Below are 9,724 nucleotides of genomic sequence, written 5' to 3' on the forward strand. Positions count from 1 at the left end.
AAACGGATAAAACGACGGAGGCGAGATTCGAACTCGCGCGGGCAGAGCCCAATGGATCAGCAGTCCATCGCCTTAACCACTCGGCCACCCCGTCCTTGATTAAAACTGGTTTAATAATTTCGCCTGAATTTTTGATTAAATCCATCCGGTTAAAACAACGGAAGCGAGATTCGAACTCGCGCGGGCAGAGCCCAACGGATTAGCAGTCCATCGCCTTAACCACTTGGCCACCCCGTCCTCGATTAAAACTGGTTAAATCATTTCGACTGAATTTGTGAGTAAAACATCCGGTTAAAACGACGGATTCGAGATTCGAACTCGCGCGGGATTAGCGGTCCATCGCCTTAACCACTCGGCCATTCCTTCATCGGTTTAAGAGAGTTTAATCACTTTGACTGCATTTGTGTTCAAAACAAAACGGATAAAACGATGGAGGCGAGATTCGAACTCGCGCGGGCAGAGCCCAACGGATTAGCAGTCCATCGCCTTAACCACTCGGCCACCCCGTCCTCGATTAAAACCGGTTTAATCATTTCGCCTGAATTTTTGATTAAAACAATCCGGGTAAAACGACGGAGGCGAGATTCGAACTCGCGCGGGCAGAGCCCAACGGATTAGCAGTCCATCTCCTTAACCACTCGGCCACCCCGTCCTTGATTAAAACTTGTTTAATCTTTTCGCCTCAATTTTTGATTAAAACAATCCGGTTAAAACGACGGAAGTGAGGTTCGAACTCGCGCGGGCAGAGCCCAATGGATCAGCAGTCCATCGCCTTAACCACTCGGCCACCCCGTCCTTGATTAAAACTGGTTTAATAATTTCGCCTGAATTTTTGATTAAAACAATCCGGTTAAAACGACGGATTCGAGATTCGAACTCGCGCGGGCAGAGCCCAACGGATTAGCAGTCCATCGCCTTGGCCACCCCGTCCTCGATTAAAACTGGTTAAATCATTTCGACTGAATTTGTGAGTAAAACATCCGGTTAAAACGACGGATTCGAGATTCGAACTCGCGCGGGCAGAGCCCATTGGATTAGCGGTCCATCGCCTTAACCACTCGGCCATTCCTTCATCGATTTAAGAGAGTTTAATCACTTAAACTGCATTTGTGTTCAAAACAAAACGGATAAAACGACGGAGGCGAGATTCGAACTCGCTCGGGCAGAGCCCAATGGATTAGCAGTCCATCGCCTTAACCACTCGGCCACCCCGTCCTTGAATAAATCTGGTTTAATAATTTTGCCTGAATTTTTGATTAAAACAATCTGGTTAAAACGACGGAGGCGAGATTCGAACTCGCGCGGGCAGAGCCCAACGGATTAGCAGTCCATCGCCTTAACCACTCGGCCACCCCGTCCTCGATTAAAACCGGTTTAATCATTTCGCCTGAATTTTTGATTAAAACAATCCGGTTAAAACGACGGAGGCGAGATTCGAACTCGCGCGGGCAGAGCCCATTGGATTAGCGGTCCATCGCCTTAACCACTCGGCCATTCCTTCATCGATTTAAGAGAGTTTAATCACTTAAACTGCATTTGTGTTCAAAACAAAACGGATAAAACGACGGAGGCGAGATTCGAACTCGCTCGGGCAGAGCCCAATGGATTAGCAGTCCATCGCCTTAACCACTCGGCCACCCCGTCCTTGAATAAATCTGGTTTAATAATTTTGCCTGAATTTTTGATTAAAACAATCTGGTTAAAACGACGGAGGCGAGATTCGAACTCGCGCGGGCAGAGCCCAACGGATTAGCAGTCCATCGCCTTAACCACTCGGCCACCCCGTCCTCGATTAAAACCGGTTTAATCATTTCGCCTGAATTTTTGATTAAAACAATCCGGTTAAAACGACGGAAGTGAGGTTCGAACTCGCGCGGGCAAAGCCCAAAGGATTAGCGGTCCATCTCCTTAACCACTCGGCCATTTCTTCATCGATTTAAGAGAGTTTAATCACTTTGACTGCATTTGTGTTCAAAACCAAACGGAAAAAACGACGGAGGCGAGATTCGAACTCGCTCGGGCAGAGCCCAATGGATTAGCAGTCCATCGCCTTAACCACTCGGCCACCCCGTCCTTGATTAAATCTGGTTTAATAATTTTGCCTGAATTTTTGATTAAAACAATCTGGTTAAAACGACGGAGGCGAGATTCGAACTCGCGCGGGCAGAGCCCAACGGATTAGCAGTCCATCGCCTTAACCACTCGGCCACCCCGTCCTTGATTAAAACTGGTTTAATAATTTTGCCTGAATTTTTGATTAAAACAATCTGGTTAAAACGACGGAGGCGAGATTCGAACTCGCGCGGGCAGCGCCCAACGGATTAGCAGTCCATCGCCTTAACCACTCGGCCATTCCTTCATCGATGTAAGAGAGTTTAATCACTTAAACTGCATTTCTGTTCAAAACAAAACGGATAAAACGACGGAGGCGAGATTCGAACTCGCTCGGGCAGAGCCCAATGGATTAGCAGTCCATCGCCTTAACCACTCGGCCACCCCGTCCTTGATTAAATCTGGTTTAATAATTTTGCCTGAATTTTTGATTAAAACAATCCGGTTAAAACGACGGAGGCGAGATTCGAACTCGCGCGGGCAGAGCCCAACGGATTAGCAGTCCATCGCCTTAACCACTCGGCCACCCCGTCCTCGATTAAAACCGGTTTAATCATTTCGCCTGAATTTTTGATTAAAACAATCCGGTTAAAACGACGGAAGTGAGGTTCGAACTCGCGCGGGCAAAGCTTAATGGATTAGCAGTCCATCTCCTTAACCACTCGGCCATTCCTTCATCGTTTTAAAAGAGTTTAATCACTTTGACTGCATTTGTGTTCAAAACAAAACGGAAAAAACGACGGAGGCGAGATACGAACTCGCGCGGGCAGAGCCCAATGGCTTAGCAGTCCATCGCCTTAACCACTCGGCCACCCCGTCCTTGATTAAAACTGGTTTAATAATTTTACCTGAATTTTTGATTAAAACAATCTGGTTAAAACGACGGAGGCGAGATTCGAACTCGCGCAGGCAGCGCCCAACGGATTAGCAGTCCATCGCCTTAACCACTCGGCCACACCGTCCTCGATTAAAACCGGTTTAATCATTTCGCCTGAATTTTTGATTAAAACAATCCGGTTAAAACGACGGAAGTGAGGTTCGAACTCGCGCGGCCAAAGCCCAATGGATTAGCGGTCCATCTCCTTAACCACTCGGCCATTCCTTCATCGATTTAAACGAGTTTAATCACTTTGTCTGCATTTGTGTTCAAAACAAAACGGATAAAACGACGGAGGCGAGATTCGAACTCGCGCGGGCAGAGCCCAATGGATTAGCAGTCCATCGCCTTAACCACTCGGCCACCCCGTCCTTGATTAAAACTGGTTTAATAATTTCGCCTGAATTTTTGATTAAAACCATCCGGTTAAAACGACGGAAGCGAGATTCGAACTCGCGCGGGCAGAGCCCAACGGATTAGCAGTCCATCGCCTTAACCACTTGGCCACCCCGTCCTCGATTGAAACTGGTTAAATCATTTCGACTGAATTTGTGAGTAAAACATCCGGTTAAAACGACGGATTCGAGATTCGAACTCGCGCGGGATTAGCGGTCCATCGCCTTAACCACTCGGCCATTCCTTCATCGGTTTAAGAGAGTTTAATCACTTTGACTGCATTTGTGTTCAAAACAAAACGGATAAAACGATGGAGGCGAGATTCGAACTCGCGCGGGCAGAGCCCAACGGATTAGCAGTCCATCGCCTTAACCACTCGGCCACCCCGTCCTCGATTAAAACCGGTTTAATCATTTCGCCTGAATTTTTGATTAAAACAATCCGGGTAAAACGACGGAGGCGAGATTCGAACTCGCGCGGGCAGAGCCCAATGGATTAGCAGTCCATCTCCTTAACCACTCGGCCACCCCGTCCTTGATTAAAACTTGTTTAATCTTTTCGCCTGAATTTTTGATTAAAACAATCCGGTTAAAACGACGGATTCGAGATTCGAACTCGCGCGGGCAGAGCCCAACGGATTAGCAGTCCATCGCCTTGGCCACCCCGTCCTCGATTAAAACTGGTTAAATCATTTCGACTGAATTTGTGAGTAAAACATCCGGTTAAAACGACGGATTCGAGATTCGAACTCGCGCGGGCAGAGCCCATTGGATTAGCGGTCCATCGCCTTAACCACTCGGCCATTCCTTCATCGATTTAAGAGAGTTTAATCACTTTGACTGCATTTGTGTTCAAAACAAAACGGATAAAACGACGGAGGTGAGATTCGAACTCGCGCGGGCAGAGCCCAACGGATTAGCAGTCCATCGCCTTAACCACTCGGCCACCCCGTCCTCGATTAAAACCGGTTTAATCATTTCGCCTGAATTTTTGATTAAAACAATCCGGGTAAAACGACGGAGGCGAGATTCGAACTCGCGCGGGCAGAGCCCAACGGATTAGCAGTCCATCTCCTTAACCACTCGGCCACCCCGTCCTTGATTAAAACTTGTTTAATCTTTTCGCCTGAATTTTTGATTAAAACAATCCGGTTAAAACGACGGAAGTGAGGTTCGAACTCGCGCGGGCAGAGCCCAATGGATCAGCAGTCCATCGCCTTAACCACTCGGCCACCCCGTCCTTGATTAAAACTGGTTTAATAATTTCGCCTGAATTTTTGATTAAAACAATCCGGTTAAAACGACGGATTCGAGATTCGAACTCGCGCGGGCTGAGCCCAACGGATTAGCAGTCCATCGCCTTGGCCACCCCGTCCTCGATTAAAACTGGTTAAATCATTTCGACTGAATTTGTGAGTAAAACATCCGGTTAAAACGACGGATTCGAGATTCGAACTCGCGCGGGCAGAGCCCATTGGATTAGCGGTCCATCGCCTTAACCACTCGGCCATTCCTTCATCGATTTAAGAGAGTTTAATCACTTTGACTGCATTTGTGTTCAAAACAAAACGGATAAAACGACGGAGGCGAGATTCGAACTCGCGCGGGCAGAGCCCAACGGATTAGCAGTCCATCGCCTTAACCACTCGGCCACCCCGTCCTCGATTAAAACCGGTTTAATCATTTCGCCTGAATTTTTGATTAAAACAATCCGGTTAAAACGACGGAGGCGAGATTCGAACTCGCGCGGGCAGAGCCCATTGGATTAGCGGTCCATCGCCTTAACCACTCGGCCATTCCTTCATCGATTTAAGAGAGTTTAATCACTTAAACTGCATTTGTGTTCAAAACAAAACGGATAAAACGACGGAGGCGAGATTCGAACTCGCTCGGGCAGAGCCCAATGGATTAGCAGTCCATCGCCTTAACCACTCGGCCACCCCGTCCTTGAATAAATCTGGTTTAATAATTTTGCCTGAATTTTTGATTAAAACAATCTGGTTAAAACGACGGAGGCGAGATTCGAACTCGCGCGGGCAGAGCCCAACGGATTAGCAGTCCATCGCCTTAACCACTCGGCCACCCCGTCCTCGATTAAAACCGGTTTAATCATTTCGCCTGAATTTTTGATTAAAACAATCCGGTTAAAACGACGGAAGTGAGGTTCGAACTCGCGCGGGCAAAGCCCAAAGGATTAGCGGTCCATCTCCTTAACCACTCGGCCATTTCTTCATCGATTTAAGAGAGTTTAATCACTTTGACTGCATTTGTGTTCAAAACCAAACGGAAAAAACGACGGAGGCGAGATTCGAACTCGCTCGGGCAGAGCCCAATGGATTAGCAGTCCATCGCCTTAACCACTCGGCCACCCCGTCCTTGATTAAATCTGGTTTAATAATTTTGCCTGAATTTTTGATTAAAACAATCTGGTTAAAACGACGGAGGCGAGATTCGATCTCGCGCGGGCAGAGCCCAATGGATCAGCAGTCCATCGCCTTAACCACTCGGCCATTCCTTCATCGATTTAAACGAGTTTAATCACTTTGACTGCATTTGTGTTCAAAACAAAACGGATAAAACGACGGAGGCGAGATTCGAACTCGCGCGGGCAGAGCCCAATGGATCAGCAGTCCATCGCCTTAACCACTCGGCCACCCCGTCCTTGATTAAAACTGGTTTAATAATTTCGCCTGAATTTTTGATTAAAACCATCCGGTTAAAACGACGGAAGCGAGATTCGAACTCGCGCGGGCAGAGCCCAACGGATTAGCAGTCCATCGCCTTAACCACTTGGCCACCCCGTCCTCGATTAAAACTGGTTAAATCATTTCGACTGAATTTGTGAGTAAAACATCCGGTTAAAACGACGGATTCGAGATTCGAACTCGCGCGGGATTAGCGGTCCATCGCCTTAACCACTCGGCCATTCCTTCATCGGTTTAAGAGAGTTTAATCACTTTGACTGCATTTGTGTTCAAAACAAAACGGATAAAACGATGGAGGCGAGATTCGAACTCGCGCGGGCAGAGCCCAACGGATTAGCAGTCCATCGCCTTAACCACTCGGCCACCCCGTCCTCGATTAAAACCGGTTTAATCATTTCGCCTGAATTTTTGATTAAAACAATCCGGGTAAAACGACGGAGGCGAGATTCGAACTCGCGCGGGCAGAGCCCAACGGATTAGCAGTCCATCTCCTTAACCACTCGGCCACCCCGTCCTTGATTAAAACTTGTTTAATCTTTTCGCCTGAATTTTTGATTAAAACAATCCGGTTAAAACGACGGAAGTGAGGTTCGAACTCGCGCGGGCAGAGCCCAATGGATCAGCAGTCCATCGCCTTAACCACTCGGCCACCCCGTCCTTGATTAAAACTGGTTTAATAATTTCGCCTGAATTTTTGATTAAAACAATCCGGTTAAAACGACGGATTCGAGATTCGAACTCGCGCGGGCAGAGCCCAACGGATTAGCAGTCCATCGCCTTGGCCACCCCGTCCTCGATTAAAACTGGTTAAATCATTTCGACTGAATTTGTGAGTAAAACATCCGGTTAAAACGACGGATTCGAGATTCGAACTCGCGCGGGCAGAGCCCATTGGATTAGCGGTCCATCGCCTTAACCACTCGGCCATTCCTTCATCGATTTAAGAGAGTTTAATCACTTTGACTGCATTTGTGTTCAAAACAAAACGGATAAAACGACGGAGGCGAGATTCGAACTCGCGCGGGCAGAGCCCAATGGATCAGCAGTCCATCGCCTTAACCACTCGGCCACCCCGTCCTTGATTAAAACTGGTTTAATAATTTCGCCTGAATTTTTGATTAAAACCATCCGGTTAAAACGACGGAAGCGAGATTCGAACTCGCGCGGGCAGAGCCCAACGGATTAGCAGTCCATCGCCTTAACCACTTGGCCACCCCGTCCTCGATTAAAACTGGTTAAATCATTTCGACTGAATTTGTGAGTAAAACATCCGGTTAAAACGACGGATTCGAGATTCGAACTCGCGCGGGATTAGCGGTCCATCGCCTTAACCACTCGGCCATTCCTTCATCGGTTTAAGAGAGTTTAATCACTTTGACTGCATTTGTGTTCAAAACAAAACGGATAAAACGATGGAGGCGAGATTCGAACTCGCGCGGGCAGAGCCCAACGGATTAGCAGTCCATCGCCTTAACCACTCGGCCACCCCGTCCTCGATTAAAACCGGTTTAATCATTTCGCCTGAATTTTTGATTAAAACAATCCGGGTAAAACGACGGAGGCGAGATTCGAACTCGCGCGGGCAGAGCCCAACGGATTAGCAGTCCATCTCCTTAACCACTCGGCCACCCCGTCCTTGATTAAAACTTGTTTAATCTTTTCGCCTGAATTTTTGATTAAAACAATCCGGTTAAAACGACGGAAGTGAGGTTCGAACTCGCGCGGGCAGAGCCCAATGGATCAGCAGTCCATCGCCTTAACCACTCGGCCACCCCGTCCTTGATTAAAACTGGTTTAATAATTTCGCCTGAATTTTTGATTAAAACAATCCGGTTAAAACGACGGATTCGAGATTCGAACTCGCGCGGGCAGAGCCCAACGGATTAGCAGTCCATCGCCTTGGCCACCCCGTCCTCGATTAAAACTGGTTAAATCATTTCGACTGAATTTGTGAGTAAAACATCCGGTTAAAACGACGGATTCGAGATTCGAACTCGCGCGGGCAGAGCCCATTGGATTAGCGGTCCATCGCCTTAACCACTCGGCCATTCCTTCATCGATTTAAGAGAGTTTAATCACTTTGACTGCATTTGTGTTCAAAACAAAACGGATAAAACGACGGAGGCGAGATTCGAACTCGCGCGGGCAGAGCCCAACGGATTAGCAGTCCATCGCCTTAACCACTCGGCCACCCCGTCCTCGATTAAAACCGGTTTAATCATTTCGCCTGAATTTTTGATTAAAACAATCCGGTTAAAACGACGGAGGCGAGATTCGAACTCGCGCGGGCAGAGCCCATTGGATTAGCGGTCCATCGCCTTAACCACTCGGCCATTCCTTCATCGATTTAAGAGAGTTTAATCACTTAAACTGCATTTGTGTTCAAAACAAAACGGATAAAACGACGGAGGCGAGATTCGAACTCGCTCGGGCAGAGCCCAATGGATTAGCAGTCCATCGCCTTAACCACTCGGCCACCCCGTCCTTGAATAAATCTGGTTTAATAATTTTGCCTGAATTTTTGATTAAAACAATCTGGTTAAAACGACGGAGGCGAGATTCGAACTCGCGCGGGCAGAGCCCAACGGATTAGCAGTCCATCGCCTTAACCACTCGGCCACCCCGTCCTTGATTAAAACTGGTTTAATAATTTCGCCTGAATTTTTGATTAAAACAATCCGGTTAAAACGACGGATTCGAGATTCGAACTCGCGCGGGCAGAGCCCAACGGATTAGCAGTCCATCGCCTTGGCCACCCCGTCCTCGATTAAAACTGGTTAAATCATTTCGACTGAATTTGTGAGTAAAACATCCGGTTAAAACGACGGATTCGAGATTCGAACTCGCGCGGGCAGAGCTTATTGGATTAGCGGTCCATCGCCTTAACCACTCGGCCATTCCTTCATCGATTTAAGAGAGTTTAATCACTTTGACTGCATTTGTGTTCAAAACAAAACGGATAAAACGACGGAGGCGAGATTCGAACTCGCGCGGGCAGAGCCCAACGGATTAGCAGTCCATCGCCTTAACCACTCGGCCACCCCGTCCTCGATTAAAACCGGTTTAATCATTTCGCCTGAATTTTTGATTAAAACAATCCGGTTAAAACGACGGAGGCGAGATTCGAACTCGCGCGGGCAGAGCCCATTGGATTAGCGGTCCATCGCCTTAACCACTCGGCCATTCCTTCATCGATTTAAGAGAGTTTAATCACTTAAACTGCATTTGTGTTCAAAACAAAACGGATAAAACGACGGAGGCGAGATTCGAACTCGCTCGGGCAGAGCCCAATGGATTAGCAGTCCATCGCCTTAACCACTCGGCCACCCCGTCCTTGAATAAATCTGGTTTAATAATTTTGCCTGAATTTTTGATTAAAACAATCTGGTTAAAACGACGGAGGCGAGATTCGAACTCGCGCGGGCAGAGCCCAACGGATTAGCAGTCCATCGCCTTAACCACTCGGCCACCCCGTCCTCGATTAAAACCGGTTTAATCATTTCGCCTGAATTTTTGATTAAAACAATCCGGTTAAAACGACGGAAGTGAGGTTCGAACTCGCGCGGGCAAAGCCCAAAGGATTAGCGGTCCATCTCCTTAACCACTCGGCCATTTCTTCATCGATTTAAGAGAGT

At 47.7% G+C, this 9,724-nt stretch overlaps 49 non-coding genes across 49 annotated transcripts; all 49 read right to left on the bottom strand.

Moving 5' to 3' along the window:
* Positions 1 to 12: 12 nt before the first annotated feature.
* Positions 13 to 94, bottom strand: TRNAS-GCU (transfer RNA serine (anticodon GCU)). The gene has a single exon. It is a non-coding gene; the product is annotated as a tRNA-Ser (tRNA).
* Positions 95 to 155: 61 nt separating this feature from the next.
* Positions 156 to 237, bottom strand: TRNAS-GCU (transfer RNA serine (anticodon GCU)). Its single transcript has one exon. It is a non-coding gene; the product is annotated as a tRNA-Ser (tRNA).
* A 190-nt stretch (positions 238 to 427) lies between these two features.
* On the bottom strand, positions 428 to 509 carry TRNAS-GCU (transfer RNA serine (anticodon GCU)). Its single transcript has one exon. It is a non-coding gene; the product is annotated as a tRNA-Ser (tRNA).
* Positions 510 to 570: 61 nt separating this feature from the next.
* TRNAS-GCU (transfer RNA serine (anticodon GCU)) lies at positions 571 to 652 on the bottom strand. The gene has a single exon. It is a non-coding gene; the product is annotated as a tRNA-Ser (tRNA).
* A 61-nt stretch (positions 653 to 713) lies between these two features.
* Positions 714 to 795, bottom strand: TRNAS-GCU (transfer RNA serine (anticodon GCU)). Its single transcript has one exon. It is a non-coding gene; the product is annotated as a tRNA-Ser (tRNA).
* A 338-nt stretch (positions 796 to 1,133) lies between these two features.
* Positions 1,134 to 1,215, bottom strand: TRNAS-GCU (transfer RNA serine (anticodon GCU)). Its single transcript has one exon. It is a non-coding gene; the product is annotated as a tRNA-Ser (tRNA).
* Positions 1,216 to 1,276: 61 nt separating this feature from the next.
* TRNAS-GCU (transfer RNA serine (anticodon GCU)) lies at positions 1,277 to 1,358 on the bottom strand. The gene has a single exon. It is a non-coding gene; the product is annotated as a tRNA-Ser (tRNA).
* A 61-nt stretch (positions 1,359 to 1,419) lies between these two features.
* TRNAS-GCU (transfer RNA serine (anticodon GCU)) lies at positions 1,420 to 1,501 on the bottom strand. The gene has a single exon. It is a non-coding gene; the product is annotated as a tRNA-Ser (tRNA).
* A 61-nt stretch (positions 1,502 to 1,562) lies between these two features.
* On the bottom strand, positions 1,563 to 1,644 carry TRNAS-GCU (transfer RNA serine (anticodon GCU)). Its single transcript has one exon. It is a non-coding gene; the product is annotated as a tRNA-Ser (tRNA).
* A 61-nt stretch (positions 1,645 to 1,705) lies between these two features.
* On the bottom strand, positions 1,706 to 1,787 carry TRNAS-GCU (transfer RNA serine (anticodon GCU)). Its single transcript has one exon. It is a non-coding gene; the product is annotated as a tRNA-Ser (tRNA).
* A 204-nt stretch (positions 1,788 to 1,991) lies between these two features.
* Positions 1,992 to 2,073, bottom strand: TRNAS-GCU (transfer RNA serine (anticodon GCU)). The gene has a single exon. It is a non-coding gene; the product is annotated as a tRNA-Ser (tRNA).
* Positions 2,074 to 2,134: 61 nt separating this feature from the next.
* Positions 2,135 to 2,216, bottom strand: TRNAS-GCU (transfer RNA serine (anticodon GCU)). Its single transcript has one exon. It is a non-coding gene; the product is annotated as a tRNA-Ser (tRNA).
* A 61-nt stretch (positions 2,217 to 2,277) lies between these two features.
* Positions 2,278 to 2,359, bottom strand: TRNAS-GCU (transfer RNA serine (anticodon GCU)). The gene has a single exon. It is a non-coding gene; the product is annotated as a tRNA-Ser (tRNA).
* Positions 2,360 to 2,420: 61 nt separating this feature from the next.
* Positions 2,421 to 2,502, bottom strand: TRNAS-GCU (transfer RNA serine (anticodon GCU)). The gene has a single exon. It is a non-coding gene; the product is annotated as a tRNA-Ser (tRNA).
* A 61-nt stretch (positions 2,503 to 2,563) lies between these two features.
* On the bottom strand, positions 2,564 to 2,645 carry TRNAS-GCU (transfer RNA serine (anticodon GCU)). Its single transcript has one exon. It is a non-coding gene; the product is annotated as a tRNA-Ser (tRNA).
* A 204-nt stretch (positions 2,646 to 2,849) lies between these two features.
* TRNAS-GCU (transfer RNA serine (anticodon GCU)) lies at positions 2,850 to 2,931 on the bottom strand. Its single transcript has one exon. It is a non-coding gene; the product is annotated as a tRNA-Ser (tRNA).
* A 61-nt stretch (positions 2,932 to 2,992) lies between these two features.
* Positions 2,993 to 3,074, bottom strand: TRNAS-GCU (transfer RNA serine (anticodon GCU)). The gene has a single exon. It is a non-coding gene; the product is annotated as a tRNA-Ser (tRNA).
* A 61-nt stretch (positions 3,075 to 3,135) lies between these two features.
* On the bottom strand, positions 3,136 to 3,217 carry TRNAS-GCU (transfer RNA serine (anticodon GCU)). Its single transcript has one exon. It is a non-coding gene; the product is annotated as a tRNA-Ser (tRNA).
* Positions 3,218 to 3,278: 61 nt separating this feature from the next.
* Positions 3,279 to 3,360, bottom strand: TRNAS-GCU (transfer RNA serine (anticodon GCU)). Its single transcript has one exon. It is a non-coding gene; the product is annotated as a tRNA-Ser (tRNA).
* Positions 3,361 to 3,421: 61 nt separating this feature from the next.
* Positions 3,422 to 3,503, bottom strand: TRNAS-GCU (transfer RNA serine (anticodon GCU)). Its single transcript has one exon. It is a non-coding gene; the product is annotated as a tRNA-Ser (tRNA).
* Positions 3,504 to 3,693: 190 nt separating this feature from the next.
* Positions 3,694 to 3,775, bottom strand: TRNAS-GCU (transfer RNA serine (anticodon GCU)). Its single transcript has one exon. It is a non-coding gene; the product is annotated as a tRNA-Ser (tRNA).
* A 61-nt stretch (positions 3,776 to 3,836) lies between these two features.
* On the bottom strand, positions 3,837 to 3,918 carry TRNAS-GCU (transfer RNA serine (anticodon GCU)). The gene has a single exon. It is a non-coding gene; the product is annotated as a tRNA-Ser (tRNA).
* Positions 3,919 to 4,256: 338 nt separating this feature from the next.
* Positions 4,257 to 4,338, bottom strand: TRNAS-GCU (transfer RNA serine (anticodon GCU)). Its single transcript has one exon. It is a non-coding gene; the product is annotated as a tRNA-Ser (tRNA).
* A 61-nt stretch (positions 4,339 to 4,399) lies between these two features.
* On the bottom strand, positions 4,400 to 4,481 carry TRNAS-GCU (transfer RNA serine (anticodon GCU)). The gene has a single exon. It is a non-coding gene; the product is annotated as a tRNA-Ser (tRNA).
* A 61-nt stretch (positions 4,482 to 4,542) lies between these two features.
* Positions 4,543 to 4,624, bottom strand: TRNAS-GCU (transfer RNA serine (anticodon GCU)). Its single transcript has one exon. It is a non-coding gene; the product is annotated as a tRNA-Ser (tRNA).
* A 338-nt stretch (positions 4,625 to 4,962) lies between these two features.
* Positions 4,963 to 5,044, bottom strand: TRNAS-GCU (transfer RNA serine (anticodon GCU)). The gene has a single exon. It is a non-coding gene; the product is annotated as a tRNA-Ser (tRNA).
* Positions 5,045 to 5,105: 61 nt separating this feature from the next.
* On the bottom strand, positions 5,106 to 5,187 carry TRNAS-GCU (transfer RNA serine (anticodon GCU)). Its single transcript has one exon. It is a non-coding gene; the product is annotated as a tRNA-Ser (tRNA).
* A 61-nt stretch (positions 5,188 to 5,248) lies between these two features.
* Positions 5,249 to 5,330, bottom strand: TRNAS-GCU (transfer RNA serine (anticodon GCU)). Its single transcript has one exon. It is a non-coding gene; the product is annotated as a tRNA-Ser (tRNA).
* A 61-nt stretch (positions 5,331 to 5,391) lies between these two features.
* Positions 5,392 to 5,473, bottom strand: TRNAS-GCU (transfer RNA serine (anticodon GCU)). The gene has a single exon. It is a non-coding gene; the product is annotated as a tRNA-Ser (tRNA).
* Positions 5,474 to 5,677: 204 nt separating this feature from the next.
* Positions 5,678 to 5,759, bottom strand: TRNAS-GCU (transfer RNA serine (anticodon GCU)). The gene has a single exon. It is a non-coding gene; the product is annotated as a tRNA-Ser (tRNA).
* A 61-nt stretch (positions 5,760 to 5,820) lies between these two features.
* On the bottom strand, positions 5,821 to 5,902 carry TRNAS-GCU (transfer RNA serine (anticodon GCU)). The gene has a single exon. It is a non-coding gene; the product is annotated as a tRNA-Ser (tRNA).
* Positions 5,903 to 5,963: 61 nt separating this feature from the next.
* TRNAS-GCU (transfer RNA serine (anticodon GCU)) lies at positions 5,964 to 6,045 on the bottom strand. The gene has a single exon. It is a non-coding gene; the product is annotated as a tRNA-Ser (tRNA).
* Positions 6,046 to 6,106: 61 nt separating this feature from the next.
* On the bottom strand, positions 6,107 to 6,188 carry TRNAS-GCU (transfer RNA serine (anticodon GCU)). The gene has a single exon. It is a non-coding gene; the product is annotated as a tRNA-Ser (tRNA).
* Positions 6,189 to 6,378: 190 nt separating this feature from the next.
* On the bottom strand, positions 6,379 to 6,460 carry TRNAS-GCU (transfer RNA serine (anticodon GCU)). Its single transcript has one exon. It is a non-coding gene; the product is annotated as a tRNA-Ser (tRNA).
* Positions 6,461 to 6,521: 61 nt separating this feature from the next.
* TRNAS-GCU (transfer RNA serine (anticodon GCU)) lies at positions 6,522 to 6,603 on the bottom strand. The gene has a single exon. It is a non-coding gene; the product is annotated as a tRNA-Ser (tRNA).
* Positions 6,604 to 6,664: 61 nt separating this feature from the next.
* On the bottom strand, positions 6,665 to 6,746 carry TRNAS-GCU (transfer RNA serine (anticodon GCU)). The gene has a single exon. It is a non-coding gene; the product is annotated as a tRNA-Ser (tRNA).
* Positions 6,747 to 7,084: 338 nt separating this feature from the next.
* TRNAS-GCU (transfer RNA serine (anticodon GCU)) lies at positions 7,085 to 7,166 on the bottom strand. Its single transcript has one exon. It is a non-coding gene; the product is annotated as a tRNA-Ser (tRNA).
* Positions 7,167 to 7,227: 61 nt separating this feature from the next.
* On the bottom strand, positions 7,228 to 7,309 carry TRNAS-GCU (transfer RNA serine (anticodon GCU)). Its single transcript has one exon. It is a non-coding gene; the product is annotated as a tRNA-Ser (tRNA).
* A 190-nt stretch (positions 7,310 to 7,499) lies between these two features.
* Positions 7,500 to 7,581, bottom strand: TRNAS-GCU (transfer RNA serine (anticodon GCU)). The gene has a single exon. It is a non-coding gene; the product is annotated as a tRNA-Ser (tRNA).
* A 61-nt stretch (positions 7,582 to 7,642) lies between these two features.
* On the bottom strand, positions 7,643 to 7,724 carry TRNAS-GCU (transfer RNA serine (anticodon GCU)). The gene has a single exon. It is a non-coding gene; the product is annotated as a tRNA-Ser (tRNA).
* A 61-nt stretch (positions 7,725 to 7,785) lies between these two features.
* On the bottom strand, positions 7,786 to 7,867 carry TRNAS-GCU (transfer RNA serine (anticodon GCU)). Its single transcript has one exon. It is a non-coding gene; the product is annotated as a tRNA-Ser (tRNA).
* Positions 7,868 to 8,205: 338 nt separating this feature from the next.
* TRNAS-GCU (transfer RNA serine (anticodon GCU)) lies at positions 8,206 to 8,287 on the bottom strand. The gene has a single exon. It is a non-coding gene; the product is annotated as a tRNA-Ser (tRNA).
* Positions 8,288 to 8,348: 61 nt separating this feature from the next.
* On the bottom strand, positions 8,349 to 8,430 carry TRNAS-GCU (transfer RNA serine (anticodon GCU)). The gene has a single exon. It is a non-coding gene; the product is annotated as a tRNA-Ser (tRNA).
* A 61-nt stretch (positions 8,431 to 8,491) lies between these two features.
* Positions 8,492 to 8,573, bottom strand: TRNAS-GCU (transfer RNA serine (anticodon GCU)). The gene has a single exon. It is a non-coding gene; the product is annotated as a tRNA-Ser (tRNA).
* A 61-nt stretch (positions 8,574 to 8,634) lies between these two features.
* On the bottom strand, positions 8,635 to 8,716 carry TRNAS-GCU (transfer RNA serine (anticodon GCU)). The gene has a single exon. It is a non-coding gene; the product is annotated as a tRNA-Ser (tRNA).
* Positions 8,717 to 9,054: 338 nt separating this feature from the next.
* Positions 9,055 to 9,136, bottom strand: TRNAS-GCU (transfer RNA serine (anticodon GCU)). The gene has a single exon. It is a non-coding gene; the product is annotated as a tRNA-Ser (tRNA).
* Positions 9,137 to 9,197: 61 nt separating this feature from the next.
* On the bottom strand, positions 9,198 to 9,279 carry TRNAS-GCU (transfer RNA serine (anticodon GCU)). Its single transcript has one exon. It is a non-coding gene; the product is annotated as a tRNA-Ser (tRNA).
* A 61-nt stretch (positions 9,280 to 9,340) lies between these two features.
* On the bottom strand, positions 9,341 to 9,422 carry TRNAS-GCU (transfer RNA serine (anticodon GCU)). Its single transcript has one exon. It is a non-coding gene; the product is annotated as a tRNA-Ser (tRNA).
* Positions 9,423 to 9,483: 61 nt separating this feature from the next.
* On the bottom strand, positions 9,484 to 9,565 carry TRNAS-GCU (transfer RNA serine (anticodon GCU)). Its single transcript has one exon. It is a non-coding gene; the product is annotated as a tRNA-Ser (tRNA).
* Between the last annotated feature and the right edge of the window lie 159 nt (positions 9,566 to 9,724).

This window comes from Phalangium opilio, unplaced genomic scaffold, assembly GCF_054372755.1.
Source record: "Phalangium opilio isolate 3A_F unplaced genomic scaffold, DU_Popi_V2 ptg000225l_1, whole genome shotgun sequence".
NCBI lineage: Eukaryota > Metazoa > Arthropoda > Arachnida > Opiliones > Phalangiidae > Phalangium > Phalangium opilio.